We start from the raw sequence: 15,384 nt of genomic DNA, 5'->3' as shown, positions 1-15,384 counted from the left end.
AATCATGGTAAAGAAGGTTACAAGAAACCCCATTCTTTGGGGGAAAATACTGTTAAAATCATGTAGTTTGGTACAGCCGAGCTTCCTGTTCAGTAAGTGCATTCTCCTCATACCCCCATCCCCAAGCCTCAGGGGAGTGTTTATGTGGGGTGTCTATATTTCACTCTCTGCCATACTTCCAAGAATATAGTTTGGGTTGTGGTATTGGCAACACGCTAATTAATACCAGACATTGATTGGAGGGCTTTCCCTAGAACAAAGGCAACTAGCAGCTTCTAAGGACAGAGCTGACATTGGTCAGGTCCATTGGTAGCACATGAGAGGACTGTTCCCCATACCCAGGGAACTTTGGGGTGGTATTTATAAAAAATACATTGAAGCTGTTTTTAAAGAATCCCAGCTTATTGTGGGAATATACATTGGTACAACCTTTTTGAAAAGCAATTTGTCAAGATGAATTAAAATCTTCAAAAGGTAACATACCTTTGCCCCAGTGACTCTACTTATAGAAATCTAGAAGGAAAAACTCAGATGTGGTCAAAGATGTTTCTCACAGTATTTGCTTAGAAAGCAAAGATGATAAGCACTAAATATTCAGTGCTCACATGTATTAAGTACCAATAAGTACAGCGCTAAGCACATTAGCTCATATTGTGATCCAGGGAGATGTGGGGTTTTCTTGCTGGGCAGCTCCACCTGGGCTTCTCACAGCGCCCCAACTCATCCTGCCACAGCTGAACAAACCATGCTTCCTCACCCTCCCTCCCCAACCCTCCCAAACCTGGCCCCCCCCCCCCCCCCCCGCCCCCTGTATTTCCTGGATGGGTGAATGACACCACCAGCCGCCCAGTTGCCCAAGACTCAAATCCAGGAATCATGACTGACTTGTCTCTTTCCCTCACCTCCTTCCCCAAACTGATGACTGAGTCCATTGTCTTAAAAACTGTTGCATCGTCCTCACTGCCTTGTCATAGTCCATCTCGCCTACACAATTGTTTCCTTGACTAATTTTTCAGCGCCCTCCAGTCCATCCTCCCCACTGCCAGCCTGATCTTTCTAAAGTACAAACCTGAATCCCATGACTCTATATTTCTCAGACTTCAGTGATTCCTCTCTAGTGCACAGTACGAATGCTTAGCTAACTATAGAGCCGGCACACTAGGCATTTTCTATGTAGTGACTCTAATCCTCACACTAGCCTAGGAAGAGGGGCCTTTTCTACTCTCTTCATAGAAAGAATTATCGGTTCTTTTAAAAACAAGGAAACAAAGGCACAGTGGGGTTCAGCAATTGCCGCAGGCCACATACCTGGTAAGGACGGAACTGGCCTCTGACCCAGCTCTCTAGCTCTGGGCTCTGGGTTCTTGAGTCCTACTCTCTGCAAACAAAGCGTGTGGGCCACGTGGCTCCTCCTGCCTCATCTCCACACTTCACCTGCACCCTGGGTCCCCACACCCCTAACACTGCCCCGCCTTCCCTGTCCTCGGCAGAGTTTTCACCTATAACTTTTCTTTGGTGAATCTTTCATGTCTTCTCTGGAGCAAGTTTGTACCTGATGACCGTCTATTATGTGCCAGCCTCCAGGCGATGCTCTAGGCACAGGGACAGAGGGGTGACCAAGCCAGATGAGTTTCCCTGCTCTCATGAAGCCCCTATTCTAGTGCATGGGGGGGCATGAAGGGAAAGGAGAGGGGAACAGACAATAATTATGTAAATAAACAAACAACTTCAGATAGCGAAAAGTCTCATGAAGAAAATAAAACAGGGTAATGGCATAGGGAGTGATGGAGGAGGCGGGTTATGTAGATAGCGGCCAGAAGAGGTGGCATATTGAGCTGGGGCCTGAATGATAAAGAAAGAGGCAGCCAAGTAAGATTGAGGGCAGGGCCTTAGGCTGAGAAGGAACTTGCTATGTCTAAGGACAGAAACAAGGTTTGTGAAGTGAGTAGGGGTGGTGTGGTGGGAGATGAGGATGGAGAGATGGGAAGGGGCTGGCAGGACAGGGCCTGGTACCTCATGGTCAAGAGTCTGGATTTTATTTCCAGTGCAGTGGCCTCCCACTGGGAGTTTAAGCAGCAAAGGGATAAGGACTAATTAACTCCTCACTTTGGCCCCACTGTACTTCATCTATCATTATATATAACATTATTATATTATAGCACCTGTAATTTTCTGAATAACAATTCTTATACATATGAAGTCCTTAGGAAAAGAGGACTTGACATTTATCTTTGATTCCCCAGTGCCAAGCACAGAGGGTGCACAGTTGAGAGTCAATGAATTTTTAGTGATTGAAAAAAATTTTCCCCCAAATATCAGGGGCCTTCTAGACATTGGCATGTTCAGCCTTTGGAGAAGAACTCATTTTTCCTCGCCATCTTGAATCTTTGCTGCCCTCATCCACCCATGCGAACTCTTCCACCTTCTGATGCTCTATGTGCACAAAGAACTCTAGGGAGTTGACATTTTCCTACATTTGCGTGTGTTGATCCAGTCGGCATTTATTGGATATGTACCAGGCACAGTGCCAGGAAGGGGATGCATAAGTTTCCAAACCATGTTCCGAGCCTTCAAGGGTAGACAGCTTCGATAATTATAATACCTGGTGATAAGTGACAAAGAGAAATAAGTTCAAGCTACATAAGGAACCTGGAGTTAAAACAACAACAACTGCATCACTTTGTGAGTCATATCAGGGCTGCTGTTCCTATAGGTTCTAGATTTCATAAGCTTGTAAGCATCCAAGGAACTAAGGCCTAGGAGAGTGTCATCATCCAGTCAATGTCCTTGATTTTGACCCCCGTGCCTCTGGAGGCTGGGGGAAAGGGAGCAGCTACAGCTGGTTGAAGAAAATCCCTCCCCTTCTATAAAAAGGCTGGAAGACCTGGAGGACACAGGCAAGACACAGTCCCCTCCGCAGGAGCACCCACACAACGTGAGGAGGGGTGCTGTGGCATCCTGGCTGCAGGAGTGAGGGGATCCAGTCTTCCAGTAGTGAAGCACAGGTGGCTTTCTGGACCCTAGTTCTGGAATGTTCCACAGCTGGCTGGAAAAGGTGAACAACGGGAGGGAATTCCACTGCAGTGCACTATTTAGAAATAGAACCAGCAGTTGAATCCAGGTATCTCATGTTGGCTGAGGCTCATGTTGGTTTAGGATTAATAGAAGAGGAGGCTGTAAATTACTTTGGTTGATCTGTCCTTAAGTAGTTGTTGATAAGAATTTCCAATAGACTGTCCCTTTTAATATATTCTGAAGTAGTTTTAGAAGAAGGGTCTGACTGAGGACAAAATGCAATGTGAAAAAGAACAAAGGGAGTCATACCAGGTTGTTAACACTGAGGGTATTTGTGTGTGTGTGTGTGTGTGTGTGTGTGTGTGTGGTGGTGGTGGTGGTAATTCAGGTGTAGGGAAAACACTAAAAGTGGAGGCGGAAGAAGTGGGAAAAGAAGAAACACTGTGCTAGCCATCCTCTTTCCTGAAAAACCCAGAATGAACAGTATGACTCCATGTACGTAAGTCTGTATGCTTTTGTGTATATCTAAGAAGTACAGTTACCTCCTGTGGACTTAATGAATGTTGCTCATCTTCTCCCACTGGAGTTGGAATAAAGTCTTATTTCTTGGAACTGCAGCCTGTCCTACTCCACCTGCACACATACAGTTCCAGTCAACGTGACATCTGCCACCAAGTCACTGGAGGGGCTGCCAATGACCCTGAGACTGTGGCTATATATTAATTTCCATAGCAACAAACAGTTGTGGTTTCCAAACAGGATTATGCCCTGGAAGCAGTACACACACACACACACACACACACACACACACACCCCCCATCTGTGTAAGCTGGGAGATTAATGATTCTTATTAAAAAAAAAAGGTGACAGAATAAGAATACCCAGGTATTCTTATCAATCTTCCCTACCCTATAAATATTTTCTCCTTCCATGAATTAGATCAATTGTGAAACAATGAAACTTTGAACAGGACATCAAGGACCCCAGGACCCCACTCAAACCATCAGCTCTTCTAAACATGATGTATCTATTTACAAGAGTAACATATAGAAGACAGAAATAAAAAAGACTAGAGTTTGTTAAAGCTTAATCTCCTTTGATTCATTTGGATATTAAATTTAATGATGCTGGGAGCTACAATGGATACAAATCACACATTTCTCCTTCCTAAAATCGTTTCCATTTTAAACAGGCTCATGGGTCTGAAAAACTCTCCTCACACAGAACATCTTGCCTCAGCAAAATATTATTTTGTTTCCCCTGATATCCTTGTGCCTGAAATTGTGAAGCATGGTGTGGCAGATAGTACTGGTAAGGACTTCAGGTAAGTTGAGTACTTGAACCTAAGGAGTGTTGCTGAGTGGCTAGATGTCAACCAGAGCGAGGTCTCTGTGGTTGGACCTCAGGGCTGTGTCCTTGACCCTATCCAGCTTAGATGAAGACATGTGGGCCAAATATCTTCAGTTTTCCCCTCCAGATCCCCTCCACACACCTCTCCACTCTGCTCTGTGCCCTGTGAGGTTGGACTCTCTGGGTTGCATCAATTTCTCCCTGTTCCTCTGACTTCTGTTTGGGTTTGGCCAATGGGGAGCTCTGGTGGGACATCAGAGAGAGGGAGGAGACAGAGGTCGGACTATTTATTCTCCCAGTTCCCTCTCTGCAAGATTGCCTTGCGCTGGCAATGTCCTTGTCTGAAGGGTCTTGTTGGGTGGCCCTCTCCATATGGTTGCACATAATGGCTCCTTCCCCTTCATTTCAGGCTTATAGGTGGTAGGAGTATTGGTATTCGGCATCCTGCATAGGCCACACCTTTGTAAATAGTCCCTCTAGTCAACTTTCTGCCTCTTTCCATATTACCAAGTTTGATACCAAACTAGTTACCAAAGGTGTGATACTCATGTTGGTAGATGACAACAGCAAAAATCAATCAATCAATAACTAGTTCATTTAAAGAGAAATGTAAAACAATAAATAGTATAGCTATAGTAAAAATCATGAAGGTGGCACCCTAACAGGAAATACTGTACCAGGCTCTGCTATGTCTTTGGGGTCCCACTGCACTGCCTCTCAGAAGCTAAGTGGCATTCGGGAAATTGACATAAGAAATCCACACAGGAAGCAGAATGGGCATAAAGGCCTACATCTTCCCTCTCCCAAAGGCAGAGGCCACTTGACCTTCTCCAGCTGCCCTAGCCTGTCAGTTGCAGGTTCAGCCCATTTCCAGCCTCTATCTAACCCCAATTTTAGACCCAGCTTTGCCCCTCATGCAAGGATTGGGATCTGGCCGCTGATCTTCTGTCCAGCGATTTGGGTTTTTCTCCTAGGGACAGACTGCCCCAATATTGGCTGCCTCATCATCTTAGATACCCCATTTTCTGGATCAGGATGCCCTAGCTTGTCTGGATGGCCACTCATTGATGGTTGCCATATCCTTGGTAGATAGTGGTCTGCCTGCTGGACTAAACTTTCATCTGTCCTGCAGCTGAACCTGCCTTCTGGCACCTACCCAACACAGGTTGGTGCGTCCTGGTCCTTCTCAACAAACTTTGGTAGATTCTATGCTTATATGTTTCAAGGCCACTGCCTTTGCTTAAAACACTCTGGCCGCTCCTTTGTTATAACTCAAAGTTAATTTATGGAATTTGAAGTTTACCAGCAAATCATTTCCAATATTCCATTCTAATATTTAGTCACTTTCGATTTTTGACCTTAAAGTATTATCCCCCACCTTATTTACAGGAGTTGGCTACGAATGGTGCTTGATAATTCTTCAAATGTCAAATTTATCCCTAAAGGATGAACCTATCATTCACTATACTTAATGAGGTTGTGTAGTGGTTAAGGGGCCAGGTGTGGGCAACAGCCTGCCTGAATTTGCATCCTGGTCTCATCACTTACTAGCTCTTTGACTTTAGATAACTTACAGGAAATGCTCCAATTTTATCATTTCCAAAATGGGGATAGTAACAGTACCTACATCCCAGGGTTACTGGATGATACAAGTTAATGTACACATAAATAATTAGTGTCTGATTCAGTGTCTGAATCATTGTAAATGCTACCGAACATTCATTAGTACATTTTCTGCCCGCACCATAATTAGTATTTAACAGATCAATACCTAGTTTCTAAAAAGCAAAATAAAAAAATTAAAACACATGTTAATGTAAACGACTTGAGCACACGGTGCATTTATGAATATTACCCTTTCCTAACTAAGGCTATGTATGGATAGAAAACAAGCATTTGAGCTACTTTTAATCCATTTGAAATACGGCTGGGTATAAATAAACCCATCAAATAATAAGCACAAACCCTGCACTAGGGGTAGCAATATATGTGGTGCTCCACACACTTCGCTTCTAACCCTCACAGCAGTCCCACTGGGAATTATTGTCTCCAACTGCTAATTTTGAAGCAGAAGCTCAGACAGCTTAAATAACTCGTCCAAGGTCACTCGGCGCTGAAAGGGGTGGAGGCATATCCATCTGGCTCTCACTGTTCATGTCCTTCCTATTACATTTCACTGAGCCCATAAAGTGATGTGATTGATTTTTTAAACAAACATCTAAATTGTGTAATCTCTTTTAGAACAGTCACCTTGGCAGACTCTACACTTCCGTGTTCCAAGGGCACTGCCTTAGCTCGAAACTCTTTGGCCACTCCTATATTGGAATTGATTTCAAAATTGATTTTAATTTAAGGGTTTTGAAGCTCCCAGAAAATTGTTTTCAATATTCCGTAGTCATATTTGATTTCTGACCTCAAAGGGTATCCTCCAGAATTATCATCCACCTTATTTACAAGATTTGGCTGCAAATGCCGTTTGATGTTCTCCAAACATCATATCTTTCCCTAAAGGATGAAGATGTGCGACAGCCAAGATTATTAAAAAGACTCTGGTTCAAGCACTGAAGTCAATTCCAAGAGAGGGCTTTAAAGATTGTTTTGGCCAATGGCCACATCTTTAACATAAGCTTTTATCCTTGCAGGGAAAACAGAAGGACAGAGCCATTTGGTTGAATACATTCTTGTGTGATTACTGCAAAATCAGGTTCATTACTTTCATCCACCTTGAAATCTGTCTAATTGTGGCTAACACTAACCAGGCAAGAAAATTAATCATCCACTTGGATTAATTCAGTTGTGCCAACCCCAAAGTTCTAATCCCAACCCAGCCTTTGATTAAAGAGAAAATTCGGAATTTATGCAGACTTCCTTATTGTCTGGCTCTTTGTCTGCACTTTAACCATCAAATCATTCATTTATCATCCTGATTCCAATAAAATACATGAAATAAGCTTAAGGCAATCATGGAAACTCACAGGGGAAATCTTGCAAACTTTATAGAAAACTCAAGGGATGGTCTCTGGAAATCAAAGCAGATTAAAAGTCTGAGTTTTTGGGAAATGCCCCTGGTAGAAAATCAAACATATCTACATAATCCATATTTATTGAGGGTTACACAAACTTGGCATTTTTTTCTGTTACAGTCCCTTTTTTCATGCCCCTACACAACTTCTTTTCCTCACCCTCCACTACATTTATTATCTCTATTGCTACATTATACCCAGTTCAAGGGTTTTAAATCACCAGTTACAATCAATCTGGACCATTTTCCTGGTATTTCTGTTCTTACACAGAAAGCCATGCACACACGGCACTATAGGGTTAAAGATGGTAAATCTCTAAAATCAGTTCAGCTATGTTAGTTTTCAGAGGCTCATTATTTCATACTGCAAAAGGAGATGGAAGCAGGGGAGCATCAGGCTAAGGATGAATTGGACAGTAATTCATTAAAATGCAGTCTTTCCTTTGAGACCACATCACCTCAAATTTACTGCTACTGTTACTTTTACAAATTATTTGGCTCATTAGAAAGCCAGCTAACTTGCTTCCCTCTATTCCCTCAAGTTCTCTGTAGCTTCCTCTAGCATTTTGCTTCCCCAAATTCACACCAGAATGTCAACCACAGTCCTAATTACGAAGCTTCAAATTAAATTCTTGTTTTCAAGCTTCTTTTTATTCACAGGTCAAGAAAGCAGCATAGGGTATGCCAGCCACAGTCCTCAAACACTTTTTCAGTTATGCTTCAAATCTGATATGCAAAGGCTACAAGAGATGATTAAAAAGAGCTGTATCCCAGGAAGCTTCACTCTCTGACAAGCTGGCTTCACAACTCCCAAAGAACAAAACCCATCAAGCAACTATTAGGTAGCAACATTAGCAATGACTTGAATTTGAATTTGATGAGCCAGAAATCCCATAATGACTCAGAGCCTCCTATGAAATCAACTCTTGCAATTCAGTCATGTTAGCAAAAATTAATAGGGAAAGAAACACAATGTAGGGAAAGAAGAAAACTACTCTCTCGTAAAAATGATTCATGGATAATCTAGAAACTCTTAAGAGTTCATTGGCCATGTTGCCTAGAACGTAAAGCAGCAGGGTATCACACTCAACACTATTCTTCTAGTTAACTAATTTCATTTAGGCCCCAAATACAAACCAGTGAAATTAAACATGGTTTTCTAGGACCCAGAGCCTTTCAGTCACGTGGAGAGAAGACATGAAGTTCTCCAAAGGAAATTCTTTTTAATTTGCTTATTAAAAAGTAGTGATTTTGCTGAAGATTTCACAGGGAAGACGGAGGTAAGAGCTTACATTGCACACCACACTCATTACCCTCCAAAAAACCCTCATCAGTGAAGTTTTCCCACATCTTCCTTCTTAATCACCAGCCACAGGGCTTCCCTCTTTCATGAACCTTCCCCCACAGTCCTGAGTCTTCATGGTTCTTGTCCCTTCCTTCTGGATCATCACAGCCCAGTAGAAATATAGTGCAAACCACATATGTAATTTAAAAATTTCTAGTTGTCACATTAAAAAAGGAAAAGAAAGTAAAATTAATTTTAATAATATATTTTGTTTTACCTAATATATCCAAAATATTATCATTTCAACATATGATCAATATAAGCAATGATTACTGAGACAGTGTACATTCTTTTTTTCCTACTAAGTCATGAAAATCCGATGTGAGTTTTACACTTACAGCACATCTCAGTTAGGCAGCCACACTTCAAGTGCTCAACAACCACATGTGGCCAGTGGCTGCCATCCTGGACAGCGCCATTCTAGATCTTCCTTTTGGGCTACCCAAACTCTCTCCTTTGCTTTTGCAGAACACTTTAGCTGTGTTCAAGCTCTTCCAAAAGTGTAAACCATCACTCTCCTCCACCACCCTGTCCAGCAAACAAAAGACCCTCTGGTTATCAGAATTTTCTCTCCAAATAAAAGGAGATTATGAACAACAAATAAATGAATGAGTGAAAAGCCTGGTTGTTGCTGTGACCCAGAACCAAGGCTTATCCTGTCTGGACATTGGTCTCCCTAGGAGACTCGTCCCACATTCCTCCCTCCTGCAATCTTCACTGTGCCTTTAATCTCAGATCTCTTTGGACTCCAAGTCCAGTGTCGCTGTACCTGCTCCTTTCCGCTCTCCACCACTCCCAGCCTCTCCTACCCTCTCCTTCTGTCACCCTGACAAATAACCCTCAGGCTCATGGTCACAGCTAACCCATTGCTCCTGCCCTTCAGCACCCAGGGCCCCTGCTGCAGAGAACAGCAGAAGTTGCCCAAAGATTCCTCAAACAGGCAGTGAGGCTCAGGGGAAGGCAGGGTAAGTAAGAGCAGAGAGAACCCTCTTCTCTCACTTGGAGGAGGGGTGGGAAGGAGAAAGAGAACCCAGAGGCTGGGAATAGAGTTAGAGCCAGTAGAAGATAGTGGTTAAGAATACACACTGAGTCAGACTGCCCTGGTTCAAATTCGGTTCAACAGTCACTAGCCATGCGACCTTGGGCAAGTCACTTAACCTCACTGTGCCTCAGTTTCCTTTTCTCTAAATGGGGGTAATAATAGCACCTACCTCTTAGGGCTACTGGAAGATTAAATAAGTTAATGTAGCACTAAGGAGAAGAATTGAAAAATATACTTGTCAACCCATAAAGTGTCCAACACCAAGAATGAACCCTTAGGTGGACTATGGACTTGGCATGATAATCATATGTCAATGTAGGTTCATCAATTGTAATAAATGTAGCACTCTGGTGCAGGATGCTGATAGTGGGGGAGACCATGCATGTGTGGGAGAGGAGATATATGGGAACTCTCTGTACTTTCCACTCAATTTTGCTGTGAACCTAAAACTGCTCTAAAAAATAAAATACATGAAAAAACATATATATTCCATTATTTAAATATACATATATATATAAATATTTTAAAATATATTTAATATTATGTTATATATAAGTAAAAAAATAACATGAATATTATATATAAATTATATATGAATATACAAATAAATGTATATATATAAATGAATATATAAATAAATATATTTCAGTATTTAAAATGTGCAAGCAAGGCTGCTCCACTTTAACAAAGTTACCCCACTACCCCTCACTGAGGCTTAAGTGACATGTGGGTTGGCCACAACTCAGCCACTGTCCTATGACCATCACTATCTGTTGTAAGACCTGGTGAATCCAGGTGTGGGTGGCAGGAACTTGACTGGCACAACGAGTCTGGCTCAAAGGCCGCCCTGTGATGTCTGTGTACCTGCCATTTCTGGAGCCTTTTACCAAGCTGATGCCCACACCCTGGGCTTCTGGCTCACAAGGTGCCTGCTCAGACACTGGTAACACAGCTCACATCTGCCTCTGTGACTTCCCAGTACAATGCCACCAAGCCTCATCCTTTCCACTGGCACTTCGGTGAGCTGCTGAGCTGTTCTGCTTGCCCCCCTCACAGCTGCCTGCCTGAGCTCACAATACCAAACCTGTCTGCCCCTGTGTTACGCCCACCCAGCTCTGACTCAGGAAAATCATACCTGTGAGCAGGTATGCTGTTTACGGCTCTTGACTTGCAATAATAAATTCTTACCACCTTTCCTCATCTATTAAATGGGTCAATGAAGGGTAATTTCAAAATATCTATCAAAATTACCACTCTCAGGAATTTACGTATGTAGTCATATGTAAGTGTCTGAAATGACTTATGCACAACTCTACTTAAATTATTAAAGCATAGTTTGTGTTCACAAAAGACTGGAAACAAAATGTCCAGTGTTAGGAAACTGGTAAAATAAATTATGGATCGCATCCTATAAAACACAAAAAGGGCGATCTTTATTTACAAACAATAGGAAGAACTCCCTTGTATATCAAAGTAAAGCAAGGGCAGAACAGCATATAATGAATATCGTCATATATGTAGAAGAGGAGGGAAAAGAATGTATGTGCATAAAAATCTCTGAAATGACAACAAACTAATATAAGCAGTTATTTATTTTGCAAGGGGTGAGGAATGAGAACTGGGCAGGTGGGGGACTAGGGTAGGATAGAAGATTTTTACCATTTGCCTTTTTGTACTTTTTGATGTTTGAACCATAAACCTATTTTTAAAAAACCCTAAATATGTAATGAAAATAATAGCCTGTTCTGCCTTCCTTATGTGGATGGTGACTGCTTTATGAACTCTAAGTGCCTGGGAAAATTTATCACCCTCTCTTGTTGAGGCGGGCTCTGTGGTGGGGCTGATGAGCTCACCCCCTGTAAAACCCTTCTTTTCTGCTACTGATGGAAATTTCTCACCAAGTGTCGGCTTTCTTGCTACCATGCTGTTATTCAACCTCTGTTTTCCTTCGAGCCTCGCTATTCAAAAACGATGTCTCTGCTGACAGATTGCAGAGGTGGGAATGGTAAAAAGGACTTTAAGAGTTGCTATACTTATGTGGGAACTTTCAGTCCAGGCTGTGGGTCCCTCAAGTCTGCACTCCAGCAACTCAATATTATCAGCTCACTGATGGATAGAATTATAAAGTAGCAAAAATGTACAACTGAAAGGGTTGCAAAGCCCAACAAGTCCTTTATTTTACAGATACGCGGACACCAAGGAGTGGCGAGGTTACACGGCTTCTTCAAAGTAACACGTGTTAATGAAGCTAGCACCAGGGAGCAGCATGCTGCCCTTGCCCCGTCACACCTCCTTCCACTGTTCCACCATAACGCCGATTTATTAATTTACAAAGAGGACATGCTCTCCGGTTACAAGAGACTGATCTACTAAATGAAAGAAAATAATTACCAAAAAATGCTTCATTAAACAATATCAGAATGAGGAAAGGAATTAAAAATATTCAAACAATTCAAAGTGAATCTGATCAACACACCATCCTTTCTACCCACAGGACACTCCACTTTCCAGTGTCCGGAATCTACCCGCCTTTTCTCACGAGAGGGCAAGGGGTACATGCCATTTATATATGGCTATTTGGATACAGAATGTGGCAGAAATGGTTTGCTGCCCACCAAAAAATACGAGTTTACCTTCCATAATGTAGAGCTGTCACCAAGAGCTACGTTTACAAGCCCTCCTCACATGTACACGGGGCCATGACTAGTTCTCTCCAAGGAAGTGAGAGTGGAATTGAGGATGTCCTTTCTGGGCCAGGTCATTTAAGAAGTGAGTTTGTCTTTTCCATGCTCTCCTTCTCCCTCCACTGGCTAAATGCAGAAGGGTCTAAGCCCTGTGGGATCTCAGAATCACAAGAAGCAAGTGACCTGGATCCCTGAATAGACCCCGTGGAGGAAAACTGGCTACTGATCAGAAATAACCTGCATTGGACTGCCACTGTTAGTAAAGTAACTTCTATTCTGTTAGTACAACAACATTTTGGAGCTTGTTTATGTTTTTTTGTTTTTTTTTAAAGATTGGCCCTGAGCTAACATCTGTTGCCAATCTTCTTCTTCTTTTTTCTTTTTTTGTCTCTTCTCCCCAAAGCTCCCCAGTACATAGTTATATGTTCTCCTTGTGGGTCCTTCTGGTTGTGCTATGTAGGATGCCACCTCAGCATGGCCTGATGAGCGGTGCCATGTCTGTGCCAGGATTCCAACCAGTAAAACCCCAGGCTGCCAATGCGGAGCGCGTGAACTTAGCCACTCGGCCTGGGGCCAGCCCCTGTTTAGGTTATTCTAATCAATCAGTGCACAGGGACATTTTGGTGGGGCCTCAGAAAAAGTCATTAACTCTCAGCCTTAGAAAAGAATCACTGAATAAGGGGAGAAACCTTCATTAACTGGGGCTGTCAAGGCGGACACTGCCATGTTGATTTCACAGCCTCCTGGTGCCTAACACAGCTGGGCCCAGGGAGGTCATTCAATAAATGCATACTGACCAAAATTCACCTGTTTCTACCTTTAATCACTGGAAAAGAATTTGCTGAACTCAGGTTAATTAGCTAGAAAGGTGAAACCAATGATTACAAACAAAAGTGAAATACAGACTTGAGACAAAACTAAGAATCCACACTAATAAATAAGACTCTCAAACATGCAGCCCACTGTGGCCTCAGGGCCTTTGCACTTGCTGGTCTTGCAGCCTGGAACACTCTACCCTCTGTATTACTTGCTCCCTAAATACATTTGGGAATTTGCTTAAATGTCCTTCCTGACTTTTTCTCCATAGTACATATCACCGCCTGACTTTATGTATATTTTACTTATTTTTCCTCTGTCTCCCCGACTAGGCTGTCAGCTATATCAGAATGGAGACCTCTGCCTGCTTCGCCCGCTGCTGTGCCCTGTGGCTGGAGTCAGCCCGGCAGGCAGCAGGGCCTCAGTGACATGCCCTGAGCAAGTGAACACTGCAGACCACAAACAAGCACGTTTCCGGGAGTGCTAAGCGCTGTCGGCTCATTCGCTGTTTATGGAGCCCCACTCTGTGCCTGGCCCTGACTTAGGCTGGAGGCACGGACTCAGCGAAGGAGACAAACTCTGCTGCCCCTATGGAGCCGACCTGATGGCAGGGGACAAAGAGCGAGCAGAGCACAGCAGGTCAGAAGGTGGAAATGCTGCAGAGGAAGAGCAGGGCTCGGGGATCGGGGATGGGGGGGAGAACAGTGGTGGGAGGAGAGAGAGAGGTGGAGGCCCAGATGGAGCAGGGCCTGGGGCCCCTGTGAGGACTTTCCCCCTGGGTGGGGAGAGGCAGGGCGGGGTGCTGAGCAGGGGGCCGGGCCCTGAACGCCATGAAGGGAGTGAAGTGGTGATGGTAGGGATACTGGGCTGGGAAGGCTGTCTCTGTAGATGGAGTAGGCAGGGAAGGCTCCTCTGAGGAGGTGACATTTGAGCTGAGCCCTCGTATGGACCATGTTTCTAGCTCAGATGCTTTAACATCTGTCCTGCATGCATACGTGGGACATGCCTTGTTCTGAATTCCCCCGACTTGGCCTCCTGCCTCCCTTGTCACCCCCCACCCCAGGAAGAAGCCTCCTTCGTGGGCCCACTCTTCAAATACAAACCAACCAATCCAGTGTCCATCCACACCCCAACCACCTCCTCTATTGGACACTCATACTCTGGGCCACTGTCCCCCTGCCCTTATCACCCAGGTCAGGTACCAGACAACTGGGACAGACCCTGTACCCCAGAGCCTGTGAAATTATTCAGACCAGCCAGTCCTAAGCCTGCTCACCCTGCCTCATTGTTCTTTCCTTCAGAGACCACAGTAAAGGCTCCTGCCCACACTTCCCCTGCTCCCTCTGCCTCCTGACCACCCCCATGTGGCCCTGTGTGCCCCCTCCTCTGGGAACTGTAAGAAACTATCTTTTCAATGGTATCGTCTCCTGATCTATTGGCCTTACTGAATCTCAAATTTTCCATTAATACATTCTATTTTAAACCAGCCCTACAAGACACTTTGCAGACACTTAGTGTAAACACACAAAGAACAAATGAACTATGTATCCTTTTACAGTATCTTCAACAAGTTTAATATTTTAGTATACATTAGAGTTCCTTTTCCCCATAAAATTGGAGGCTCCATAAGAGTGGAGGGCATATCAGAAAGTAGACGGACAAGGCCAGACCCCTGGGAAGTCCTGAATATCTGTGTCCCCAGACTGAGGGCTCAGGCCAAGGCGTGACTGAGTCCCAGTCTCTGCCCTCACACTGTGCCTGGAATTTGGTTGGTTTTTCAAATTCAGCTTTTAAACTTGTCAGTTAGCAGGGAACTCATCAGTTCCAAACTCATCTTTCTAGCGGTAATCAAGTTACACCACACATGAGACGGCTCGTTCCCTGAGTTATTTCATGAGAATCTGCAGACATTAGCAGGGAAAGAGTCAGCCCAGCCTGTTTCAGGACAAGGTGCATCTTTGGGAGAGAGTTGGGGTGCACAGTGTGGGAGGACAGAACAAGAGGATGCCCTGGGAGATACCACCTCCAGGCTTGTTTACTTGGGGGCATCGACCTTCATGCATTAAATTTCCAGAGAACCGCCCAGAGAGGGGAGTGGGTTGGAGCCAAG

General features: G+C 43.8%; 1 protein-coding gene across 7 annotated transcripts in view; it reads right to left on the bottom strand.

The window, feature by feature from the left end:
- The window catches only part of APBA1 (amyloid beta precursor protein binding family A member 1), a 216,020-nt gene that overhangs the window by 67,888 nt on the left and 132,748 nt on the right, over positions 1-15,384 (bottom strand). Inside the window, exon 1 of one of the 7 annotated variants that reach the window (XM_070248937.1) lies at positions 10,639-10,817. The exons of 5 other annotated variants lie outside the window; for them this stretch is intronic. The gene's annotated coding sequence lies outside the window, so the exon portion shown is untranslated. Of the gene's footprint in view, positions 1-10,638; positions 10,818-15,384 lie in introns of those variants that run through there. One more of the 7 variants, XM_023627238.2, reaches the window with a different exon arrangement.

Source organism: Equus caballus, chromosome 23 (genome assembly GCF_041296265.1).
Source record: "Equus caballus isolate H_3958 breed thoroughbred chromosome 23, TB-T2T, whole genome shotgun sequence".
In the NCBI taxonomy this organism is placed as follows: domain Eukaryota; kingdom Metazoa; phylum Chordata; class Mammalia; order Perissodactyla; family Equidae; genus Equus; species Equus caballus.
Note: the sequence above shows the minus strand (reverse complement) of the source record. Positions and strands in the feature narration are given on the sequence as shown.